Consider the following 15,555-nt stretch of genomic DNA (forward strand, 5'->3'; position numbering starts at 1 on the left):
TGAAGCAAATGACAAAGGATTAATCTCTAAAATATACAAGCAACTCATGCAGCTCAACATCAAAAAAACAAACAACCCATATAAAAAAAAAAAAGAACAGAACAAAAAAACAAACAACCCAATCAAAAAAATGGGCTGAAGACCTAAATAGACATTTCTCCAAAGAAGACATACAGATGGCCAACGCAAACACATGAAAAAATGCTCAACATCACTAATTATTATAGAAATGCAAATCAAAACTACAATGAGCTATCACCTCACACCAGTCAGAATGGCCACCATCACAAAATCTACAAACAATAAATGCTGGAGAGGGTGTGGAGAAAAGGGAACCCTCTTGCATTGTTGGTGGGTATGTAAATTGTTACAGCCACTATGGAGAACAGTATGGAGGTTCCTTAAAAAACTAAAAATAGAACTACCATATGACCCAGCAATCCCACTACTGGGCACATGCCCTGAGAAAACCATAATTCAAAAAGAGACATATACCACAATGTTCATTGAAGCACTGTTTACAATAGCCAGGACATGGAAGCAACCTAAATGTCCATCAACAGAGGAATGGATAAAGAAGATGTGGTACATGTATACAATGGAATATTACTTGCCATAAAAAGGAATGAAATTAGGTCATTTGCAGAGATGTGATTTGACATAGAGATTCATATAGAGTGGAGTTAAGTCAGAAAGAGAAAACAAATATCGTATATTAACACATATATGTGGAATCTGAAAAAGATTGGTATAGACGATCTTATTTACAAAGCAGAAATAGAGACACAAACACAGAGAACAAACATATGTATACCAAGGGAGAAAGGGGGGTAGGATGAATTGGGAGATTGGGATTGACATATATACACTATTGATACTATGTATAAAATAGATAACTAATGAGAACCTACTGTGTAGCACAGGGAACTCTACTCAGTGCTCTGTGGTGACTAAATGGGAAGGAAATCCAAAAAAGAGGGGATCTATGTACACATATTGTTGATTGACTTTGCTGTACAGTAGAAACTAACAGAACATTGTAAAGCAACTATACTCCAATAAAAATTTAAAAAAAAATTACAGTGAGATAATACTGCAAAAAAATGTCAAGTAAAATAGCAGAATTCTAGAATAACTTACAGAAATAAGTCAATGTTTATTATATTTTCTTTTCTTTTCTTTTTTGGCCACACCATGCAGCTTTCGGGATCTTAGTTCCCCAACCAGGGATTGAACCTGGGCCCCAGCAGTGAAAGCGCCAAGTCCTAACCACTGGACCGCCAGGGAATTCCCCATATTTTCTATAATACAAGAAGTTTTTAAAAACTCTATTATAAAATACATAGATTTTTGCAAAGAACCTTGTAGATGGAAAAAAACAGCCCAAACGATCTGCTACATATAGGCCTTAGTATGTGGTTTTATAGTCTGTCTACTTAGGGGAGTCTTCTAACTATCTTCACAAATTCAGCGTTACGAGAATATGTGGCTAGGTGTTAATTATCATTTTAAAAGGAACTTAGTTCTCCTACACAGCGGAGAATGCTAACAGCCTCCAATTTTAATTTGTTCTCCTGCACAAGATGCTGTTTCTTAAGTATTTAGTTGCCTCCTGCTGGTCACACAAACTTTAGACTTCCTAAAAATATGTATTCCTCAATAAATTGCATATGATGACAAACTTCTAAAGAGATGCATTGAACTTTTTCATCAAATGAATTCACAGTGGATTTCCAGTCTCAACTGAGATAAGTAAGTTAGCCCATAGGTTTTCTTAAGCATGATCCTCTTCTTTCTTTCATGTCATATTTTATGTCTCTTCAAATCCTTTTTGAAACCAGATGCGATAACCTCAAATTGAGATGCAAAAAGCACTTGTTCAAGAATCTTAGAAGCTGTATTTTTATTGTCTCTGCTACCATCTCTCTGGCTAATCTTGGACAAGACACTTTAACTTCTTGATACTGACTTCCTCATCTGCAATTTGAAGTATAATTGATATACAGTAAACTGCACGTATTTAAAGTATAATTTGATAAGTTTTGACACATGTATACAGACGTGGAACTATCATTATAATCAAGATAAGAAACATATTTATCACTCCCAAAAGTTTTTTCGTGCCACTTTGTATTTCCTTCCTCCTTCCTCCTGCCCCTCCCAGCCTTCTCCTATCCTCAAGTGCTAATGTGTGTTTTCTGTCACCATAGATTAGTTTGCATTTTTCAGAGAAAAACAGAAATTTTAAGCTCATTAGTTTAAGTGACTAAAATGAGATATGGAAAAACTTAAATTCTTTTAAAATATTTTTAAAACATTGAGATTTCCTATCTTGAAACCTGAGACAGCAGTGTGATGCAGTGGTTAAAGCCCTTAACTTTAGAGTAAGTGGACATGAGTTTTGGGTCTTGGGTTTGTCATTCACTAGCTGTTATGACCTTGGGCAAATTACTCAATATCCTGAGGTTAACAGTTTCCCCATACTTAGGGGAAAGAATAATAATAGCTTCTATGCTCAAAAAGATGTTGTGAAATTGCATGCAAAGCAATTAGCTCAGTGCTGGGCCTGTTCATACAGTATACTCAACCAACGGTAGTCACCTATCTTTAGACATTTCAAAGAGTCCTAACCCATATTTTAAGAAAAGGAAATGAGAACTCTGATCATGCAGACAGTATAATCTTAAGGCAACTATTTTCAAAGTTTTATGTGAAGATTACAGTAATTCACTGTGCTAGACATGGTGTCCATATGATTCTGGCTCAAGTCCTTTTTGTAAGTACCTCATTGGTTTTTCTTCCTCGTAACTCTTACCCCGAGTGTCATGGGTCCCCTTTTTGTAATTCTATCCATACCCTCCCCAAACATATGACCCGACAGTCACTGGTTTGACAAATGACTTGGCCAAAGTAGAGTGAATGGTAGTCACCACTTCAGAAGACAGGCATATCTTCAGAAGACAGGCACCACTTCAGAAGACAGGCACTAAAGAAAACTAGTCCTTTTTTGGTGATAAATGTTCTTTAATAGTTTTCTTCTCTATATTTAAATACTTCTGTCATTCTTTTTGTGCTATTAAGCTTTGCCAGGTTCATACTTGATAAAACTCTCTCTCTACAACAGAAACTAATTAAGCTCCACTTGCTAGTCTAGCCCAGTCTAGCATCCAGGGTAAGTTCTGGCTTTGTGGAGAAGAGAGTTTAGATACTGTATCTTAGAAAACTCTCTTGTGCTTTCTTTTGTGAAGTTTTAGCATTGCTTTACTAAAGATAGTCCAGAGAAATTATATGGGGTTGTGGGAGGAGGTTCATAATTCTTCTGTGGGAAGGAGGATCTCCTGCTTAATATCCCTCCTATTTTGTAATGTACCATCTATACAGGTTTATTTACTCCTTCTACCTTAACCTAGCTTCCTCCCAGAAATTAGTCTATGACAATGACTTACGTGCAGGTAGTTGATTTTGGAAAGAGATCCCGGCAAATGAGTGAAAAACTAGGAAACTAAAACATGGAAGGGAGGAAAGCCAATTCAAGACTAGATGATCAGTCTAGACATTTCTGTAGGCAACTAGGGTTCATTTTTCTAGGATCTTTGAATAGTTGTCTAGAATTCATCTAGAATTGTCTGCCTGAGTGAAGAAGAGGGAAGCATTTATCTACTAGTTTCCACCCCTCATTGTTCATTGTGGCAGATAGACCCTAAGGTAACTACCAATGATCCCTGCCTTTTAATGCCCTTCTTTAAGCTCCTATCCCTGAATGTAGGTGGAGCCTGTGAATTGCTTCCAACCAATAGAATATGGCAAAAGTTACAGGGTGTTACTCCCATAATTACATTGTATGGCAGATGTTATGGGATACATCACTCCCATCATTATGTTACATTATGTAAGAATTCATCTTATTAGCAGAATTGCCCTTTGTCACTTTGCTGCTGTCTTTGAAGAAGCAAGCTGCTATGTTATGAACTGCCTATGGAGAGAACCATGTGGCAAGGAACTCACATGGCCTCTAGAAGTGGAGGACAGCTGCTGGCTGAAAGCCAGCAAAAATGTCTGAAGCTCTCAGTCCTACAGCTGCAAGGAAATGAATTCTGCCTGAGAGTTTGGAAGAAGATTCTTCTTCATTTGAGCCTCCAGATGGGAACACAGCACAGTCAACACATTCAATGGGAGACCCAACCGTGGAAACTCCAACTAAGCTGTGCCTGAACTCCTGACCCACAGAAACAGAGATAATAAATATGTGTTGTTATAAGCTGATAAGTTTATGGGATTCGTTACGCAGAAATAGAAAACTAATACATATTTTGGTACCTAGAAGTGGAGTGCTGTTTTAACAGGTACCTGAAAATATGTCTGTGGTTTTGGAACTGAGTGATGGGGAGAGGCTGGAAGAATGTTGAAGAGCACAATAGAGAAATTTAAGCACCATGACTAGAATCACCATGACTATCAGTAGAAATATGGACACTGAGGACACTGCTATGAAGTTCTCAGAAGGAAGTGAGGAGCATGTTATTGGAAACTAGAGGAAGGAGAATACTTGTTATGTAGTGACAAAAAAGCTTAGTGAAATTGTCTGCTGCAGTTATGTTGAAAGCAAAACTTGTAAGTGATGGAACTTTGTTATATAGTTACAGTGATTTCTAAGCAAAATGTTGAAGGTGACACTTTTATTCTTGATACATATAGCAAAATGCAAAATGTCAAAGAGAGAGAGAGAGAATTTAGGGGCAATACTGTTAAATAAAAAGGGATCAGGATGGGCTTCCCTGGTGGCGCAGTGGTTAAGAATCTGCCTGCCAATGCAGGGGACACGGATTCGAGCCCTGGTCTGGGAAGATCCCACATGCCACGGAGCAACTAAGCCCATGCGCCACAACTACTGAGCCTGTGCTCTAGAGCCCATGAGCCACAACTACTGAGCCCACGCGCCTAGAGCCCGTGCTCTGTAACAAGAGAAGACACCGCAATGAGAAGCCCACGCACCACAACGAAGAGTAGCCCCCGCTCTCCGCAACTAGAGAAAGTCCACCCGCAGCCCGCACGTAGCAACAAAGACCCAACTCAGCCAAAAATAAAAATTAATTAATTTTTTTAAAAGGGATCAGGACTTGATGATTTTGAAAATCTTCATCTTCCCCAGATGGTAAAAAATATTGTTAGGAGATGGCTTCTGAACACTGTCCAGAAAGCCTGCTCTAGAGAAGTAACACTACAACCTTTTGTTAAAACCACAAAGAGATCAAAAGGTCAGGGTGCCTTCCTCTGTTGACTTTTTCTGATTGCAACTAGACTGGGGATTCTAGTGCCATTAAGCCCATGCTCTAGACTGTCTTCTAGAGGCTACCTTGGGATGGGGGCATCAGAATTCTAACCAAATAAAGCTAAAGTTTAGATCAGACATCAGTAAACCAGGGGATGTGGGTAATCTTAACTTCATCAGACTCTCAGATTTTCTGCTACTTCAACTCAAGATAGATTTGAACAATTTCTGGATCAAGGAATTATAGCCATTTACGTAGAGGAGCTACCGTTCCCTAACTTCTGTTTTCCAACAGACCTAGAAAGGTCCTGGGGTGGGGCTGCTGAGGACAGCAGTTCTTAAGCATTTGGTCTCAAAACCCATTCACACCTTTAAAAATTATGGAGAATTCCAAAGAACTTTTGTTTATATCTGTTGATATTTACCATATTAGATATTAAAACTAGTAATTTTTAAGGTTTAGTGATTCCTTTAAAAAAGACAATAAGCCCATTATATTTTAAGATAAATAACATATATTTCATGAAAATTAACTGTATTTTCCAAAATAATTTAGTGATAAAAGTGGTATTGGTTTTACATTTTTGCAGATCTCTTTAATGTCTGGCTTAATAGAAGACAATTCAATTCTTATGTCTACTTCTGTATTCCATATGTTCTGATATGTTTTTTTGGTTGAAATAAATGAAGAAAATCCAGCCTCGCACACATATGTAATTGGAAAAGTATCTAATAGTTCTTTTAAAAGTTAATTGTGAGTATAATTCTTTGCTTTCACACCACCAAAACCTTAAAAGTGATAGTTTCTTAAAGGTTAGTAGAACCTTTAACTATGTGGAACCTGAAACTATATGAATGAACATTTGTATACTGTAACATTAAAATCCATTGGTGTATTACGGTGTGTCTTGAACTTTGAATGGATCTTTTAGCCCCACATTGTTTTGTAATGTCATTCATTGGTCATTTGGAAAATAGTGGTTCACTGAGTTATGCATATCTTCCAAATCCTGACACGTATCATTTTGAAATAAGAATTTGAAATATCAAAAACTCAACATTCATTATTATAACTACTCATCAGAAAAGTCCTTAAGAATTAGGAAATTGTCAAACTCACAGGGGGATGTAAGTCTTCCAAAATTCTAATTTTTGAAATCTCAAATTTTATTCTTAACAAAAAATGCTGTAAGTTGTTTTCATTGAAATACAGACTTCATTAAATTTTGAGACAATGTCTGCCAGATACCCAAGTCTGAATGACTATAGGTTGTCTGTCTGTCAGTCTTTCAAGCAAAAATGGTGTTCCATATAAAGAGTGGCTTGTTCAGCTCACAGCTCAATCACATAAATCCTTTTCCTCGAGACAACCATTGTTCTTTGGTATGCAGCAGAAATGCTTTATGCATTTTGCCTCACATAACTTTTAAAAGACGTGATCAAGGGTTCAGATTTGATAAAATTAATAATTATTACTATTTTGTCAAGCATAATCTTAAATTCTCTCTTTTTTTTCCTGTGAGTACAGTCATCCCTTGGTATCCACGGGGGATTGGTTTCAGGATCCCCTGCAGTTGCCAAAATACTAAGGTGCTCATGTCTCATACTAAATGGCACAGTATTTGCATACAATCTATGGAATATTCTCCTGTATAATTTAAATCATCTCTAGATTACTTATGACACCTAATACAATGTAAATAGTTCATAAATGCTATGTAAATATTTACTGGAGCAGCAAATTCAAGTTTTGCTTTTTTGGAACTTTTCAAAAGAAAAAATTAAAAAAATAATTTCAGTTCATGGTTGGTTGAATCTGCGGGAATACAGAGGGCCGGCTGTATATAGCAATGAAGAATACAATGACTACTAGTACAGTTTGGTATCACTGCTTTGATTTCTGTTAAGGAACTAGCAATTTTACCCACCATTGCCTTTGTATCATAGTACAAATATCAACACAGTGAGGGAGGCAAATTATGTCTTAGTATTACTGTGAAAATATTTTTGACCTTGCAGGTAGCTTCCCGGGGACTCCATGGAGTCTGCAGATCACATTTTGAGAACCACCGATCAAGAACAAACCTAAACTCTTAAGTGGTGGCAATCCATTTTTCACACAATTTGCCCTTCTGAGTAGAGTCTGTGCTGTTATAACCAATCCTGGCCTAACTTCTCTCTCATCAGCTTTTTCTGCTTGCTAATAAGCATGACCCATCATATTCCGTTCTTGGTTCCAGCTCAATTCCCCATTTCTAACCCTCCATTCTTCTTGCCAAAGTAAAGATTTCTTGCCTCTATTTTTATCTGCCTAATCAAACCCTACACTAATCTTCTAATGATTCCATTTTAATTCTTGATCTCATTCCAGGAATCAACCTAGCCCTTCAGGGTAGAATTTTATTCATTCATTTTTTATTTCATTTATACATTCATTGATTAATTCATTTAATCAATGAATTAAATAAGTTCATTAATCTTAAAATGAATTTTCTGCAAATCTACTATTTCATTTGTTAGAGAGATGACATTTGCTTTTGGCCTTAAAGGGTGACATAATGTGAACAGATGAAATGAAAGTGTAGGTTTTTCAAAGTATAATAAATAGTAATAGCTTTATGGAGGTAAAAAAGTCTTCCTCCTTGCTTGGGGAAAGGCAAGGAGGACGCAGATAGTACAGTAATTAAAGACAAGGCCAAAAATTTAGTATAGGGTCATCTCATGGAGGTACTGACTGCCTGAAGTTCATTTGGTAAGCAATGGGGAACTACCAGAGATGTTTCAGCAGAGGCAGAGGTAATGGGGTGAAACAGTCTCAGTAAAGCATTATTTGCTTAAGATTTGTTTGGCAACTATAGATGAAAAGAATTTGGTGGCAAAAAGACACTTGAGGCCAGAAAAACAGGTTGGAGACCTGAACTAGGGTGGTGGCCCTAGAAATGGAGATGAGTGGAGATAGATTTTGAGAACAATGAGGAAGTAAGTTCAATAGGTGGTGGTGAGGGAGAAGTGGTTGTCAAAAATGACTATAGTTTCAAGCATGAGTTACTGGGAGAATGGTGATGCTATTCAAAGAAATCAGGAAGTCAAAAAAAGGAACGGTTTGTGTGAGGCAAGACGTTGAGCTCAGTTCTTTACCTGTTAGGCATATAAATGGCTATACTCAAGGGGGAACTAACTAATTTTATAGCACTTACAAGAACTGGAGCCTAACAAATAGAAGATTGTGGTTATAGCTGGACTGGCTTTATACTGTCTCTTTGCAATATAAACGTAAAGCGGAAAATGAAAAATGCAGTCAGTATTTTAATTCACTGTAGTTTCTCTCTAGACAAATCTAGCAGGAATCTGTAGCTTTTCTGTGGTCCATATATCACAAAGATAGCTCTTTTAAAGTGATATATATTTATTAAACGATTTGTATGTGTTATTTATTATGCTAAATTGTATGTCAGTTAATCCTGGCAACAGCACTTAGATATTATTATCTGGATTTTCATAAGAGAAATCAAGGTACAAAGATGTTAAGTAACTTTTCCAAGTTCAAATAGGAAGTGATGGAATGACATTTGAAACCAGGTTCTGTGCGGTTTCAAAGTCCTTGTTTCATCTACTCTATATAACTAAAGTATTTATGTGCCTTTCCTCCCTTTTCCTTTTCACAGAATGAAAAGTGAATAGTGCCTTTTAGCATGGACTGTTGGTCTTTACTCTATGATTGTATCCAGAGGTTCATTAATGCCGTCTTAGGAGATCTGTCTTAGGAAAGGCTACTGCTCAGGGGGCTCTCCCTTTTTATTTTCCTTCCAGTTTTATTGAGATATAATTGACATACATCACTGAATAAGTTTAAGGTATACAGCAAAATGGTTTGACTTACATATATTGTGGTAATGTTTAGTTAGCATCCATCATATCATATAGATAAAAAAGAAAGAAAAAAAAGAAAAAAAATTTTCCTTGTGATGAGAACTTTTAATATTTACTCTCAACAACTTTTCTATATATCATACAGCAGTGTTAACTGTAGTTATCATGCTGTACCTTACAGCCCTAGTACTTATTTATCTTGTAACTGAAAGTTTGTACCTTTTTAAAAATTTTTATTTATTTTTTTAATTGAAGTATAGTTGATTTACAATGTTGTGTTAGTTTCAGGTGTACAGCAAAGTTATTCAGTTTTATATATATATATATTCAGTTTTTATATATATATAAAACTTTTATTTTTCAGGTTATTCTCCCATATAGGTTATTACAAAATATTGAGTACAGTTCCCTGTGCTATACAGTAGGTCCCTGTTTTTTATCTACTTTGTATATAGTAGTGTGTGTATGTTACTCCTAAATTCCTGATTTATCCCTCTCTTCCCCCTTTCCCCTTCGGTAACTGTAAGTTTGTTAATCTATGTCTGTTTCTGTTTTGTAAATAAGTTCATTTGTATCATTTTTTTAGATTCCACATATAAGTGATATCATATGATATTTGTCTTTGACTTACTTCACTTAGTATGATAATCTCTAAATGCATCCATGTTGCTTAAAATGACATTATTTCATCCTTTTTGTGGCTAATATTCCATTGTATGTATATATACCACATCTTCTTTAACCTTTCATCTATCGATGGACATTTAGGTTGTAGAAGTTTGTACCTTTTGACAACCTTCCTCCAATTCCTCCTCCCCTGAACCGCCCCTGTGCCCATAACCGCAAATCTGATCTCTTTTTCTATGACTTTAGTGTTTTGTTTTGTTTTTCAAGATTCTTCATTTAAGTGAGATCATATAGTATTGGTCTTTTTCTGTCTGATTTCATTTAGCATAATGCCCTCAAGGTCCATCCATGCTGTTGTACATGGCAGGGCTCCCTCATTTTTTAATGGCTGAATAATATTCTTTTGTATGTATATACTGCAACTTCTTTATCCGTGCACTTATGTACAGACACTTAGGTTTTTTCCATGTCTCAGCTATTGTAAATAATGCTGCTATGAACATGGCGATGCAGATATCTTCTTGAGTTAGTGCTTTTGTTTCCTTTGGATATATTCCCAGAAATGGAATAGCTGGATTGTATTGTAGTTCTATTTTTAATTTTTTGAGGATCCTCCGTACTGTTTTCCTTGTGTCTGTACTTGTTTACTATCTCACCAACAGTGCACAAGGGTTCCCTTTTCTCCACATCCTCACCAGCATTCTTACCTCTTATCTTTTGGGTGATGGCTACTTTAACAGGCATAAGGTGATATCACATTGTGGTTTTAATTTGCATTTCCCTAATGACTAGTGATGTTGAACATCTTTCAATGTACCTATTGGCCTTTTGTATATCTTTTTTTGGAAAAATGTCTATTCAGGTCTTTTGCCCATCTTTTAATTGGATTATTTAGTTTTTTTCATTATGGTTTTTTTGTTTTGGGGGAGATTTTTGGCTATTGGGTTGTATGAGTTCTTCATATATTTTGGATAATAACCCCTTATCAGATATCTGGTTTGCAAATATTTTTTTCCCATTCCACGGTTGCCTTTTTACTTTGTTGATTGTTTCTTTTACTATGAAGAAGCTATTTAGTTTTATGTCGCCCAACTTGTTTATTTTTGCTTTTGGTGACATATCCAAAAAATCATTGCCAAGACCCATGTCAAGGAACTTTTCTCCTGTGTTTTCTTCTAGGAGTTGCATGGTTCAGGTCCCATGTTTAAGTCTTCAATTCATTTTCAGTTAATTTTTGTAAGTGGTGTAAGATAGGAGTCTATTTTCATTATTTTACATGTGAATATCCAATTTTACCAACACCATTTATCAAACAGACTGTCTTTTCTCCACTGAGGCACTCTCTTTCAACTACTATAATGGGCAACTACTTTCCCCATTGGAATGATAATTCCTGTCCCTTACTTAAGGCTGAGAGCACTATTAAGTAACAAAATTAATTTAACTGAAATACCACAAGTTAAGAAGAGCAGATATAATAGTTTTAAATGTAGCTATAGTAAATACTGTCATTAAAAAATAATAAAGAGCTAGGTAAGTTCCTCTGAAACCACTTTTTTTTTAAAATTTTTATTGGGGTATAGTTGATTTACTATGTTGTGTTAGTTTCTGCTGTACAGCAAAGTGAATCAGTTTTACATAAACATATATCCACTCTTTTTTAGATTCTTTTCCCATATAGGTATTACAGGGTATTGAGTAGAGTTCCCTGTGCTACACAGTAGGTCCTTATTAGTTATCTGTTTTGTATATAGTAGTGTGTATATGTCAATCCCAACCTCAGTTTATCGCCCCTCTCTTTCCCCCTGATAAGCATAAGTTTGTTTTTTACATCTGTGACTCTATTTCTGTTTTGTAAATAACAAAACATTTGTTATTGGGGGGGATTGTTTCATTTGTACCATTTTTTTAGATTCCACATATAAGCGATATCATATGATATTTGTCATTCTCTGTCTGACTTATTTCACTCAGTATGACAATCTCTAGTTCCATCCATGTTGCTGCAAATGGCATTATTTTGTCCTTTTTTATGGCTGAGTAATATTCCATTGTATATATGTACCACATCTTTATCCATTCCTCTGTTGATGGACATTTAGGTTGCTTCCATGTCCTGGCTCTTGTAAATAGTGCTGCACTGAACATGGGGGTGCATGTATTTTTTTCGAATTATGTGAAACCAGTTTAAATTTAGACAAATAGCAGAGAATGACCTTAACAGCAAGTCTGAACATTCAAGTATGGAGGTCTTTCTCTACATAAGGGAAGATAGAGGATGCCTGGTCTTGGAAATTAACATTATGGTTGAATGCTCCCCCAGAGTGTAATGAGCAGAGAACCAAGAAATACACGCCTGTGCTACATTTGTTACACGCACGGCCTGGCACTTGATGAGTGTTCCATGAATGTAAGTTCCTTTCCCTTTTGCATTTTACAAAATATTTCCACACATCTCATTTTGTTTACTCTATATATTGAAAAGAAAATCCCAAGGAATAAACTGTTATCATTCTCATTGTACTGGTACGTAAGAATCTTTACATGCTGAAGCTGAAAATGACTAGACGATTCTGCAGTTTGGTGTCTCTAGCCTCAATGTTCTGGGTTTGCACTCTCCCTGTAGGAATTGATCATGTGTTACTCTGGCCATTGAGTTGTGATAAGAAAGATTTTCCTGCTTGGAGTCCAAACTGAGCATGGATCCCACATAAATAAAGACCCGTGACACTTTTTTTGGGGGGTTGGTTTTGTTTGTTTGTTTTTGGCTACGCCACACGGCTTGTGGGGGCTTAGTTCCCTGACCAGGGATCAAATTCGTGCCCGCTGCAATGGAAGCACAGAGTCCTAACCACTGGACCACCAGGGAATCCCCCCATGACACTTTTTGCCATTGAACTGAGCTGAGGACCCTACTGACTGTTAATCCCTTTATCCCAGGGTTGAGTGGGTGACATTTTGTATTACAAAGGTGTACATACCAGTGCTTAATTTGAGAGAGTTTCAAAGAAAGTCTCATGGAAAGTCTCAGACATGAGGTGGAGTTTCTAGACCTGGTATCATTGTATTAATATAAGTGAAAAAGAGCTTTGAAGACATGAAGAAAGCAAAAGCATGACACGACCATGTCGCACAAAAGAGATGGGTCTGCCAACAGCATGAAGAGAAACTGGAAGGAGACAAATTTAACTAGATTTTCAAAGTTCAGATGGTAGGGGATGTTGACCAGGAAGATTATAAATTTTGACTATAACCTATTTAAGAAGCATTTGGTTCTTAAGAAGGGAGAAACTATTTACAAGTGAAACCAACATAATCTTGCCTAAGACATGGTTTTGTGCCTTTACTTCAGGTTCCTTCATTTTGCGAAAAGGAAAGGGTGTTGCAGGAAAGAGAGTGGGGCATGAGAGGATGGCCCTGTCCCAGGTCTCAGGTGAGTCCCGAGATGGCCACCAAGTGTGGGTTCTTGGCTTTGTGCAAGAAAGAATTCAAAAATGAGCCACAGTAAAGAGAAAGAAGATTCATTCAGGGAGAAACACACTCCACAAGACAGAGTGTGGGCCATCTCGGAAGGTGAGAAAGGCACCATGATATGGAGTTGTCAGTTTTTATAGGGGTGGGTAATTTCATAGGCTAATGAGTGGGAGGAGTATTCCAGCTATTTGGGGGAAGGGGTGGGGATTTCCAGGAATTGGGCCACCACCCACTTTTGACCTTTTGTGGTTGGCCTTGGAACTGTCATGGTGCCTGTAACTGTGTCATTTAGCTTGTTTATGTGTTACATTGAGCGTGTACTGAGGCTCAAGGTCTAGTGGAAGTCTGGGACCTATTTGGTTCTAATCAGTTTATGTCTTGTCCTCAGGCTATGTCTTTCTTTCAAAGGTTGTGCCCTTGCCCTCTTCCTGTCTCAAGGGGAGGAAAGCATAATGACTAAGTAACTCGGGAAGAGTGACCCCCAAAACAGTACAAGTGAATTGTTCTTCCCTTGACTAGTGTTTGACAAGAATCCTAGAAACCAGGAAAATTTCCTTACTGTATTAAATTCAGACCCTTAACAATCAGAATAATTAATCTGAGTATCATGAGATGGTTGAGTAAAGCCCCCTAATCTCCTTTATATAATCACCTGTAAAAAACAGAATGGCATTTTGGGTAAGCCAGAATACCTGCAACACAAATTTAAATACACCTGTATCGGATCCAGTACCTAATATCATCACTAACATCTATATTCTATTTGTTCATTCAATAAATATTTATGAATTCCCTACCATATGCCAGACACTGAGGATACAGTATTTACAAGACAGATATGATCCCTGACCCCATGGAACTCGCAGTCCCCTGGGGAAAACAGGCATTAAATAAATAATTGCATTTATTTTTACCTTTATAACTTTGTAAAAAACGAACAAATATTTTTTGAAGTTTTATGCTGGGTGTAGGAGATACAAAGATAGCTGTCTACAAGGAAGTTTATAGAACCCATAAGATCTGAAAATCCTATTTTAGAATATGGCATGGTGAAGGACTGAACATAAAGACCCTGATCCAATAGTTCTATGTCTAGGACTTGTCCTTATGTGTTAACATGAGATCTGGATTTTAAAAAAAGAATTCCCTTGCATTATGGTTTAAGCCTCTTTAAGGCAATGTAACTAGAGGCAACGGTAAACTGATCATACTGCCCTTAGACAACATCAGAGGGACTATTTCTGAGTCATCAGACAAATACAATAAGAACATATCCCTCTCAAGTCCATCTCTCTAAAAATAGACCAGGACAGTCTCAAAGCACATATTCCTCCATTGATATGTACTTAGAACTTTTAGATTTCTGGTCCCAATTTTGGAACTATATGGTCATTCATTGCACCTATTAGCTGACAATCATTATTTCAAGAAATCCAAACGCCAGAACTGGTAATGGTCCTACTAGGACTGCAGTGATGTGAGATATAATATTTTTATGTAATAATTTTAATCATAAATAACCTAAAAATTCACTCTGGGCTCCTCCAATTAAAAGAAGAGTATAAAACTCAAATAATATTTCCTAAAACATTCCATGGTCTCCCAAATTTGGAAATGTGTATTTAAATAAAATAAAAAATTTTAAACAAATGTTCCATGGAATGCTTTTGTTAAAAATTGGTGGAATCAAGAGAGAAAAGTGATATATGCATAGTGTGCCAATAAACTGGCTTTCTGAAAACAGAAACAAAGACGAAATTCTGATTTGAAGTCTTTGTTGACTTTTTTAGTATGAGTACTCGCACCATGGCCAACTTCAAGCTACCAACCTGAAATCACAGAACGTACGGTTGTGGAGAGATGTGCACAATCGGCTCTCAAGAGCCTGGGTAAGCCAGCTCCAGCACCCACTGGCTGTTCCTGAGGGAAAAAATAAATATTAATTTATTTTCTGTCAAAGAGGCCAAAGACTCCATCTTTTCTGATGTAGTTCCTAGAATATCCAATTTGGGGAATTATACTTAATGTTGGTTCTAATACTTTATAAAACTAAAGATTCCTTTTATAAACCTTTTCAATGCTGCACACTTTGATGTGATTTAGGTTTAAACATAGCAACCAATTTTCCCTAATGAGAAATATAGATAAAGATGTGAATGTTTATTAGTAAGACAGTGACATTAAAAAGATTTGTGCTACTTGGCAGTAAAAGCATTTCTATTCCTTTGGTTGAAGTAAATTTATAGCACTCTCCATGACTGGCCACCAGATGGCAGACATTTCACAGCAACTTTACAAATAAGGCACATCTGCAT

General features: G+C 36.6%; 1 long non-coding RNA gene across 2 annotated transcripts in view; it reads left to right on the plus strand.

The window, feature by feature from the left end:
• Nucleotides 1-15,555, plus strand: part of LOC149748038 (uncharacterized) — a 38,829-nt gene that overhangs the window by 17,052 nt on the left and 6,222 nt on the right. Inside the window, exons 4-5 of one of the 2 annotated variants that reach the window (XR_016394981.1) lie at nt 13,119-13,199; nt 15,031-15,129. This is a non-coding gene — a long non-coding RNA (uncharacterized LOC149748038). Of the gene's footprint in view, nt 1-1,200; nt 7,067-13,118; nt 13,200-15,030; nt 15,130-15,555 lie in introns of those variants that run through there. The other variant, XR_016394982.1, reaches the window with a different exon arrangement.

The sequence above is a fragment of the Delphinapterus leucas genome, chromosome 11 (assembly GCF_059928025.1).
Source record: "Delphinapterus leucas isolate spDelLeu-1000000601 "Yukka" chromosome 11, BTC_Dleu_Yukka2, whole genome shotgun sequence".
NCBI classification, from domain to species: domain Eukaryota; kingdom Metazoa; phylum Chordata; class Mammalia; order Artiodactyla; family Monodontidae; genus Delphinapterus; species Delphinapterus leucas.